This window comes from Eptesicus fuscus, chromosome 7 (genome assembly GCF_027574615.1).
Source record: "Eptesicus fuscus isolate TK198812 chromosome 7, DD_ASM_mEF_20220401, whole genome shotgun sequence".
NCBI classification, from domain to species: Eukaryota; Metazoa; Chordata; class Mammalia; order Chiroptera; family Vespertilionidae; genus Eptesicus; species Eptesicus fuscus.
Genome location: NC_072479.1, coordinates 74,460,531 through 74,470,388, shown reverse-complemented (window position 1 = coordinate 74,470,388; position 9,858 = coordinate 74,460,531). Strand labels below are relative to the sequence as shown.

Genomic DNA, 9,858 nt, shown 5'->3' with positions numbered 1-9,858 from the left:
AAATTGTGCTTGTTTTGCATATGAGAAAATGAGACCTAAGGTCACATGGTTGGAAGGGTGGGGCCAGACTTTGAAGTCAGATCTATCTGCCTCTAAAGCCCATTTTCTTAGTCCTTTCTTTTATGTAACTTTGCTTGGGGAAAAAAAAAAATCTGACATAGTCAATTATTTGGGGGCAGGGGAGGGGAGCAGTGAGTCCTGATGCTCAAAACATCATACATAGCACATAGACACAAACAACAGTGTGGTGATCGTCAGAGGGAAGGGAGGTGGGGGGTAGGTGGAGGTGGGCAAAGGGAGGGGGTGAAATGGGAACATGTGTAATAGTGTCAACAATTAAAAGAAAAAAACCCCACCACATCATACATGGTGTCCTAAATCCAGGGAGACAAAGCCATACCTACAGGTATAAATAAGCTAGTCTATCCTGGAAGCCACACCTCTTTCAAAGCCACAGGACCCCAAACAAACACTGGGGCTGGGGCAATAAAACCCAGATGCCTGGAACTGGGGTGGGGCATGGACTCTGCCACAGGTATCCAAACAAGGTGTGTGTACAGAACTGAAACCAAAACAAGAGAGCTAAGGCCAGCAGTCCTGCAAGCACCCCTCTGGGCTTTAAAACCACCAGTCTCTACAGGAAAGGGGGCGGGGTTTATTTGCAGATTTATGTAAATTGGCACCTACTAGCCTAGTTGATCATTGTTTGCTTTGTACTTTGTACTCACTCACCCTATTGTACGTAGAAAGCTTTTTATCTGGCAAAGCATTCACTACAAATTTGCACATTGTTTTAATAGAAACGTTACAAAACATATATTTTCAGAATCTTAACAGCTTTTATATTTTTGGATGAATAAAAAATAGTAGTTGAAGGGCAAGAAAAATTAAATATATAGTCAGAACCCTAGTTATGGGACTTCAGTTCATTAAATGTTGATTCTGGGTCCCACCCTCTGGGATTCTGAGGTCATACTTCAGGAAGGCCCATGAAGCAGCATAGTTAACAAACCAGGAGATTCTAAAGCAGAAAGAGTATTCTGGAATACGGCTCTGGAATGCTCTATAATCACTTTGCCTGTTTTCTGTGGAAGATAAATAAGGAGGTCCTATGTAAAGTGACATCACCGGGTGATCTGATCATCAGTTCCTTACTGGGCATGGTGGGTAGTCATGCCCCAGGCCTATAACTCCTTTAGGGAAAGGTTTTAAACCAGCCCTGCCTGTTGTTCTTGAGAAGGTGGGTTAACACACTTTTGAAATGCCAGAAGTAATACCCCTTGGAGAGGAAATTAACCCTCAAGAGAACACATAATCTTGTCAACTATCCTGTAATCCAACCCCTGCCTTGCTTTCTCCCACCTTCATGTACAATCCCTCCTTAATTTTATTTTATTTTTTTCTTCTTAATTTCTTTATTGATTAAGGTATTACATATGTGTCCTTATCCCCCAATTGCCCCCCCTACTCACGTCCTTACCCCCCTGTTGTCTGTGTCCATTGGTTATGCTTATATGCATGCATACAAGTCCTTTAGTAAGTTGATCTCTCCCCCTCACCCTCACCCTCCCCTACCTTCCCTCTGAGGTTTGACCCTCCTTAATTTTAGATGCAGAAAAGAAGCTGCAAAACTGTTGTTCTCTGAAGCATTTGAGATTTTGCTCCCTGGCATATGTTATCAGTTTGGCTCAAAAAAAAAAAAAAAAAAAACTTACAAAAATTTTCTATCGATCTGCATATTTATTACATCAACATTTTTAATTTTACCAGTTTTGAAGAACGTTATTTTTGTAATCAGAACGAAACATCTAGTTTTAACAACAAAATCATTCTAGCGACTGCTTTAGGCTACCATAAAAATTGCAAAATTCCCACCCTATCCTATGATGGCTTACTAAATTTTAGTTACTAAGAGGTATGCAACTGGCAGATATGCAACTGTGAACTAAGAATTATGACGAAACCACTAACTTCTAACCTATTAGGCATTAAATGACAATGCTGTGCAAATACTTCATCAAGACCTAGGAGCAGGCCCTGGACAGTTGGGCTCAGTAGTTATTAGGTGTATCGGTTAATAATGTGGATTTTGTAATCAAAGAAAACAGGATAATTTCCAGAGAAACATCAAAGTAATGTCCATCGCTAGCTACACATTTCCCCATCTTTCAGGTAATTTGTGGATACCGTCCCAATAGAACTTTTCTTGTTTTGAGGCAAACCATTCAGAGACCCTATTTTCCATTTCTTCGTACGTTTTGAAGTGCTGCTCAGAAAGTGCGTGTGCCATCGATCAGAACAAGTGATCAGAACAAGTGGTAATCTGAAGGAGCAAGATCTGGTGAATAGAGCGGGTGGGTTAATACTTCCCACGCAAGATCTTTTAACGTGTCTTTAACTGGTTTTGAAGTGTGTGATGGTGCGTCATCATGAAGCAAAATTACTTTGCCGTGTCTTCTGGCACATTCTGGTCGTTTCACAATCAAAGCTTGGTTCAAATTGATTATTTGTTGTCGGTAGCGATTAGTATTAATGGTTTCACCTGGTTTAGAAGCTCATAATACACCACACCTTCCTGATCCCACCAAACGAAGAGCACTGTCTTCTTTCCGAAGCGATTTGGCCTTGCAGTCAATGTTGATAGTTGACCTGGATCAACCCATGATTTTGTGTTTGGGATTCTCAAAATAAATCCACTTTGCATCGCCAGTCACAATTCGATGCCATTGAAGCAACATTTTACTGATGACTTTTCAGTTTTCCATTTGTCTTTCGTTCAGTTGATGTGGCACCCATTCTCCTTCCTTTATAATCTTTCCCATTGCTTGTAAATGATTGGAAATTGTTTGCTGAGCAATGTTTAATCTTTCTGCAATATTTAATCTTTTTTGAGTTTGACACGTATCTTCATCCAATAATGCTTGTAATTGTTGGTCTTCAAACTTTTTTGGTTGACCTGGACATTCTTTGTCTTTCACATCAAAATCATCACTTTTAAAGCATTTAAACCAGCGTTCGCAAGTATCTTGAGATGGAGCATGTTCACCATAAGCTTCCCGCAAATGCTCTTTTTTTTTGGCACAAAATTTGACATTTTTAAGTGTAAAAATATCTATGATGTTAACACCTTCATAAAATTTGACATATGAAGTTTTGAAGCTTGTTGTCAATACAACAAAATAGAATAAATATCAAATCGCATATATATTAACATATGTGTAACTCCATCTATTGAAAAAAATCCTCATTATTAACCGGTACACCTAGTAGAGCATCAGCCCATGGACCAAAGGGTCTCAGGTTAGATTCCTGGTCAAGGGCACATATATTGGCTCGATTGCCAGCCCCAGTTGGGGCACTTACAGGAAGCAACCAATCAATATGTCTCTCTCACATTGATGTTTCTTTCTTTCTTTCTTTTTCCCTCCCTTCCATTCTCTAGAAATCAATAGAAAAATATCCTTGGGTGAGGATTAAAAAAACAACAACATAAAACTAGGAGCAAGGTTGTGTGGCTCAGTTGGTTGGGTATCATCCCATGCAAAAAAAGGTTGCTGGTTCGATTACAGGTCAGGATACATGCCTGGGTTTCAGGGTGGGGGGCATGCAGGAGACAGCCAATCCATGTTTTGCTCTCACGTCGATGTTTCCCTCTCTCTCTCTCTCTCTCTCTCTCTCTCTCCTCTCTCTCTCTCTCTCCCCCTCTCTCCCTTCTCTCTCTCTAAAAAAAAAAAAAAAAAAAAATCTTCTAACAACAACAACAACAAACAAACTAGGAGCAGAACTTTTATGGAGCAGACCTAGAAAGGGCAAGAATGCCTGCTGTGTCTACCAGGACACAGATCACACAGATCAGAATGGACAAAGCTTGCTTTTCATGCTTCTCACCACCCAGCTTTCTCCAGTTCTCCCACCCACCCTTACCCCCAGGGTTCCTGTGCTTTAGGGTCTGTGGCTCCCAGGTTTAAAATCCTGGACTAGCCTGTTGAGGTAGTTTTGGAAACTACCTCATCATCCAGGTATTTGCTATCCTCCCAGGATAAAAATTCTCTCCTGAAGGGAGCTGGGCCAGTTTCAGGGACTCCTGGGAGAGACTCACTAGCTCTGCACAGGTCACCAGAGGTATGTGTGGGGGAAGAGGACTTCACATTTGATGAGCCCCTGAACTCTAGGCAAGTACTGAGGGGGAGCAGAGTTTGGCCCCCCCAAAAAAATATGCCTTTATTGGGATATTATTTTATATTATTATTTTATTGTTTTCTTATTTTTTTAAATTAAATCTTTATTGTTGAAAGTATTACATACCCCCTTCTGTCCCCCACTGACCTCTTCTAGCCCACCTCCACCCCCAGCCCCAGGCCTTGCACCACCCTATTGTCTGTGACCTTTGCATACACAGTCTTTGCCCCCCACCCCTTACACACCCACCCACACACACACACACACACACACACACCACCCTCACTTCCCTCTGAGATTCCGAAGTCTGTTCTATGCTTTTATGTCTCTGGTTCTATTTTGTTCATCAGTTTATTTTGTTCATTAGATACTGGGATATTGATTATTTTAAACTGGTTAATTTTAGGCAACAAAAGACTCAGGAAGAACCTTTGACTTTCCCCAACTGTCTGAAAGAATTTAGGTAATCATAGATAACTATCTCTGGTTAATCTGTCTCTATCAATTTATTAGACCAGCTACAATAACTAAGAGGGAAATGTTGGGAGAGTTCCCCTTTCTCCAGCCTATCTAATAAAAGGGTAATATGCAAATTGACCATCACTCCAACACACAAGATGGCTGCCCCCATGTGGTCAAAGATGGCCACCCGCATGTGGACACAAGATGGCCGGCAGGGGAGGGCAGTTGGGGGTGATCGGGACTGCAGGGGAGGGCAGTTGGGAGGGACCAGGCCTGCAGGGGAGGGCAGTTGTGGGGGACCAGGCATGAAGGGGAGGGCAGTTGGGGGGAACCAGGCCTGCAGGGGAGGGCAATTGGGGGAGACCAGGCCTGCAGGGGAGGACAGTTGGGGGGGACCAGGCCTGCAGGGGAGGGCAGTTGGGAGGGACAAGGCCTGCAGGGGAGGGCAGTTGGGAAGGACCCAGGCCTGAAGGGGGGGCAATTGGGGGTGATCAGGCCGGCAGGGGAGGGCAGTTAGGGGTGACCAGGCCAGCATGGAAGGGCAGTTAGGGGCAATCAGAATGGCAGGGGAGCAGTTAGTCATCAATCAGGCTGGCAGGCAGAGGGGTTAGGGGCAATCAGGCAGGCAGGCAGGTGAACAGTTGGGAGCCAGCAGTCCTGGATTATGAGAGGGATCCCAGATTGGAGAGGGTGCAGGCTGGGTTGAGGGACACTCCCCCACCCTTGAGCATGAATTTTGTGCACCGGGTCTCTAGTAATACTATATTAGGCTTTCACACACATAATCTCACTTAATTTCATCCAAATCTCACAATTACTCTACATTTCAGAGAGGTTAACAGCCCTCCCAAATTCACACAGCTGATAAGTCCCAGTTACAAATTAAAGACTGGCTGACTGTCCAGCCCAGAATACCTCATGTCCAAGGGGGCCACATGAGAAACCCCGAGTAAGATCTCAGAAGGCACGAACAGTAACCTGGGGATGTCACTAACTCTGAGCAGTGTAGCACTGGAGGGGGCCAATGAGAGACTGGAGAAATGAAGGAATGGTGATGTGTGCTCTGAGGTAAGTTTCAACTTTTTACTTCTGGACACTATGCAACATATTGAAGGGACAACTTGCATACATAAAAGCTAGGGTGGAAAATATATTGAGGGAAGAAAGAAGAATTTATGCAACTAGTTTCTAAATAGAACTATGTACTCAATACCATCAGCAGCTTAATTAAGAAGAGATGATGATAAAGGAGCAGATTTTTTTAAGGGAAAGTTTAAATATTTTTATTGATTTTTTTTTTAGAGAGAGGAAAGGAGAGGGAGAGAGAAACATCAATGTGAGAGCGAAACATCGTTTGGCTGCCTCCTGCAGGCCCCCTATCAGGGACTGGGCAACCTTCAGGTGCCTGGAATGACGCCCAACCAACTGAGCCACACCGGGGAGGGCAATAAAGGGGCTGGTTTTCAATTAAGAAGATCACTACTGGAAATCAGTTTCCCTGATACATGTTCTGTGAAAACATAACTGTGGTGCTATCTTGTTTACAGAGAGCTTAACGTACTGGGAAAGATTTGTTCCACATTGTTGCATTTCAAGTCATAAAAGTCTATAAACATTTTTGTTAGATGAGCGATGAAGAGGCATTAACTATGTGTCACCAAAAGGCTTTCCCTGACCAAGTCATCCCCATCGCCACCCAGGTTCTCTCTATTTGCAAGGGCCTGTTCTGCTTTCTTCAGAGCCCTGGGTACTACTTGAAATTATCTTAGTTTATAGACTACTTGGGTCTTATCCATGTCCTAGGATACAATCTCCACCAGAGCTGTCTGGCTCAGCACTGTAGGCCCCATACCTACATCTGTGCTTGGCACGTTGTAGGAGCTTGTTGCAAATGTGTTCAAGAAACGGAGCGTGAGGAGCTGCCGCATGTCTGCCGCCTGCAATGGATGATCGTGCGGAACTGCTCCAGCTTCCTGATCAGGAGGAACCAGCAGACATACAGCACCGAACCCACTAACCTGAAGGCCCGCAACTCCTTTCTCTACTACGGGCTGATACACCGCAAGACGGTGGGCCTGGAGCCGGCGCCCTGCGGCAAAGGCGTGGTGGTCATCATGAAGCGGAGATCCGGCCAGCAAAAGCCCCACCTCCTATGTGCGGACCACCATCAACCAGAACGCCCGGGTCACCCTGAGCGGCATCCCGCACATGATCCGCAAGAACAGGTACCGCCCGGATCTGCGCAAGGACGCCATCCGCAGGGCCAGCACCGTCCTGCGCAGCCAGAAGCTGGTGAAGGTGGAGAGGAAGCGGCCCGCCCCACCAAGAGCTCTGAGCGCCCTCCCCTAAAGCAATAAAGGTATCAGCCAGCTTTCCGGAAGGAAGCAAGGAAGGAAGGAAGGAAGGAAGGAAGGAAGGAAGGAAGGAAGGAAGGAAGGAAGGAAGGGAGGGAGGGAGGGAGGGAGGGAGGGAGGGGAGGAGGGAGATGTCAAAGCACTATGCATTAGGGATTTTTGAAAATTATATCAGCTAAGTTTATTTTTGGATCTGGTAGTGGAAGAATAGTAGCTGTAGCTAAAAATGTTACCTCATTATTTGGATTTTTATTTACTACCCCGTATTTTTTTTTAAATACTACCCTGAAATGCAGCATTTTTATCTTTCAAATTTTATAGATGATAAAACTGAGCACAGGGAGGTGACACACTAAAGTTTTCCATCAGGAAAGTGAGGGGATTGGGATTCAAACCGAAGCCAGAGTCTCCCCAGTCTCAATCCTATTCTACTGGCTTTCTATTTCGTATCAATGATGTACTAGTACATGGATATATTAGTAGTATTTCTCACTGATTACCTTAGCCCTGCCTCTGCCAGAGCCTTAGCAGATATTTCTTGGCTCTTAACTTATTCTAAAATCTCCCTGTATACCACATTAAGAGTAAAAACACTTTCAGAGTGCTTGACCAATTTTCCTTGTAATGAAGTATTTACAACTTTAACTTGAACGTAGCATGCTCTTTGAACTTGAGAGAAAGCAACATATAACTGACCATGTCTGAAAACAGGTTCAGGTAGGAATATTCCTACTCTGTCTACAGTTTGTCCTTGTGATTTATTAATAGTCATCGCAAATGCTGGCATCACGGGAAACTGTCTTTGAATTAATTTAAGTGGGGGGGCAGTGTCAGACCGGGACAAATATTGCACATGTGCGAGTCAACGTTTATTTTTAAGTTGCCAGTGCGCATCATATGTACCAGCCGGCTGGTTGGTCAGACAGTCAGACGGACAGTCAGTCACTTAGCCTTTTATATATAGAGATATATATTTGAGTTTAGATGCAGACACTGAGCTCTCTGAAGGTTAAGTAACACAGGTCAAAAGGCACACAGCCAGCAGGTAGAAGAACAGGGTTGAAATGCACATGGGTCATGCTTGAGTCATGGGCCCATGTTCTTCCCCACTGTGCCACACTGGAAGAGCATACTTGGGCAAATCCCTCGCCAGCCAGTGCCCATCTCACCTCAGACCCAGGCCATTTCTCTCTCTCTCTCTTTTTATTATGTTTGTTCTTACTTAGTTACTTTTAGAAAAATCTCATTTTTGACTGGACTCAGACTTAGGGGCAGACGCTCTTAGAGTGGACAGCTATGGCTCTTGGCAATCTGTCCCTGGCATTTTTCTTTCGTCTCCTTCAGTCTTTTTTTTTTTTTTAATATATTTTTATTGCTTTCAGAGAGGAAGGGAGAGGAAGAAAAAGAGAGAGAGAGAGAGAGAGAGAGAGAAACATCAATGATGAGAGAGCATCATTGATCAGCTGTCTTATGCAGGCCCCACACTGGGGATCAAGCCCGCAACCCAGGCATGTGTCCTTGACCGGAATCGAACCCGGGACCCTTTAGTCCTCAGGCCGACGCTCTACCCACTAAGCCAAACTGGCCAGGGCTTCTTCATTCTTTTAGCCTAAAGTTTAGCATATTCTGTGGCCTCTTCTTTTGCTTAGCATGTTGTTTCTTCAGAGCAATGCACTAATATTTGGGTTGCAGGACCCATGGAGTAACAAGATGCTGAGTCTGGGGTAATTTGGTCCCAGGTTTCTTACCTTCTTTATTTAGGGGCTTTCTCACAACATACTGCGGACACTGTATTCTTTAGAAAGATTGAAAACTGCCAAGTCTGCTAGCCCTTTTGGGCCCCAAGTGATGAGGCACAATAGTATCAGTGAGACCGGAAATATCCTTCTCTCCCCTTTTTACAATGACCAAGGTGAGAACGCTGAGATTGGCATCCACCATGCAGCCCCGAACAGACTTGCACTTTCTGTGTGCAGTCCTCCTTGGTCTGTAACAGGAATGCCCTTTCTCAGTAGCAGGCAGACACAGGCGTGGGTCAAACACCCTGCTTTCCTTCGCACCACGGATTCAAACCACATAACCCTTCCACTCTTCACCCAGAGCGTCAGCAGCAACTTCGGGGCCACATGCGTCTCGTAAAAGGTATGAAGCTTGTGTTCAGTGTCCACTTCAGTGAGGTTCTGGCAGCCGGTGGCTGGGAAAGAGATGTTCAGCTTCATCCTGCAGCTGCCAGCTGCCTCCGAGGCACCACCAAATAGAGACCCGGGCCATTTCTAAGCAGCTTGTCTTAAATGTGCAGAAATCCCTCTGGAATTTCAGCGGTGAAACAGCTTTTCTTACCTAATCACAGATTGCCGTGTGTTATTATTATTGTTATTATTATTATTATTATTATTATTATGCCTGAGTATTCAAGCAGGACAAACATAATGTTGCATAAATTGCTCTCTTTAATATTTCCCTTTATATGCTTTTTACCTCCTTAGTGCTCTATACTTAACGTCATGATCTATTTCCTTCCAAATGTTCACAATTGTGAATACCACTTACACCTTTAACATGTCAGTGGACTGCAGGGGCAAGCACTTCCCTGACAAAAGACTGCAGTGTCCCTGAACAGCAAACAGAACCCTCCCTGAAGGACTCAAGAGTCCTGAGAACACAGGCCACATTTTGTACCCCGTAAAGCATCTGGAACAAGCTGGTGTTCAATAAATACTAAATAACATACCCGTTGAATTTAAACTATGATTCAGCAGTTCAGGCTAATTTTAGACCTTAACTGAATGGATGTCATTTTCATAACAGTACACAAAAAGGATTAAGACTGATACTTTGTAGATTGGTATTTACAAGGTATTGG

General features: G+C 44.1%; 2 pseudogenes; one reads left to right on the top strand and one right to left on the bottom strand.

Annotated features, from left to right (window-relative positions):
* Positions 1-519: 519 nt before the first annotated feature.
* On the top strand, positions 520-6,990 carry LOC103285470 (60S ribosomal protein L28-like; annotated as a pseudogene).
* A 1,248-nt stretch (positions 6,991-8,238) lies between these two features.
* On the bottom strand, positions 8,239-9,214 carry LOC103285155 (40S ribosomal protein S6-like; annotated as a pseudogene).
* Between the last annotated feature and the right edge of the window lie 644 nt (positions 9,215-9,858).